Source organism: Anneissia japonica, unplaced genomic scaffold, assembly GCF_011630105.1.
Source record: "Anneissia japonica isolate Jap-2015-1 unplaced genomic scaffold, ASM1163010v1 scaffold1374_len1023071_cov147, whole genome shotgun sequence".
In the NCBI taxonomy this organism is placed as follows: domain Eukaryota; kingdom Metazoa; phylum Echinodermata; class Crinoidea; order Comatulida; family Comatulidae; genus Anneissia; species Anneissia japonica.
The window spans coordinates 764,438-765,718 of NW_022728671.1; positions in this window are offsets into that span (position 1 = coordinate 764,438).

Genomic DNA, 1,281 nt, shown 5'->3' on the forward strand with positions numbered 1-1,281 from the left:
ATGCAGTGATATTTGTTGAGTTTCATTGGGCAGAAGAAATCTTATAATAGAGCCCAGCAACAGGTGAACAGGTGAAGACAGGTGACAGGTACTATTGCTGCTTCCTCTCTGCCACAACTAGCACCACCATTATACTACCAGCACTAGCACTACCACTATTACTACAGTACACTACTATTATTACTACTACTACTACTACCACTACCACCACCACCAGGTGACAGCTAGGCCTACTATTGCTGCTGCCACTATGCCACCACTACCACAACTAGCACCATCATTATAACCACCACCCCGACCACCACTACTACTACGACTACTACTACTACTACCACCACCACCAACACCACCACCACTACTAATGCTGCTGTTGCCACTCTGTCACCACTACCACAGCCACCGCAACTAGCACCACCACTATAGGCCCGCTACTGCCATTAAGACTACACTAATACCTAATAATAATAATAATAATAATAATAATAATAATAATAATTATTATTATTATTATTATTATTATTATTATTATTATTATTATTATTATTATTATTATTATTATTATTATTATTATTTTGGCTTATATAGCGCATTATGCTAAATCCTCAATGCGCTTAACAATAAAAATGAAAATGCCGGGATAAATAATTTAAGAAAAGTACATGTTAAAAATTGTGATTTTTTTTTTTTAAAGCTGCCTTAAAATCAAAAATGAAAGTTTATTTCAACAATTTTCAGGCATCTTCTTGATTCCCGAAAAGTGAGGGGGACCAACCCTTTCCCCTTAAAAATATGTGGGGGGGGGGTGGAGGACGTATTCCCCTTCCCCAGTGATCTGCGCCCATGTGTCGGTGAAAAGTCCACCGCGACAATGTTGAGAATACGGAGCTCTGGGTGCCAGGAAATACCTTAAAAATCTTACCACTAATTCATATCAACAATATAATACAACAATTATTTTTCTTAATTAGGGGGTGCGACCGCACCCCTGCGCCCCCTCTGCATCCGTCCCAGACCTGTGCTACTACTACTACTGCTACTGCTACTGCTACTACTACCGCTACTCCTACTCCTACTCCTACTCCTACTCCTACTCCTACTCCTACTAATACTCCTACTGCTACTACTACTACCACTACTACTACTACTACTACTACCACTACTACTACTAGGCCTACTACTACTACTACTGCTGCTGCTGCTGTTGTTGCTGCTGCTACTACTGCTATTACTACTATTACTACTACTGCTACTACTACTACTACTACTACTACTACTACTACT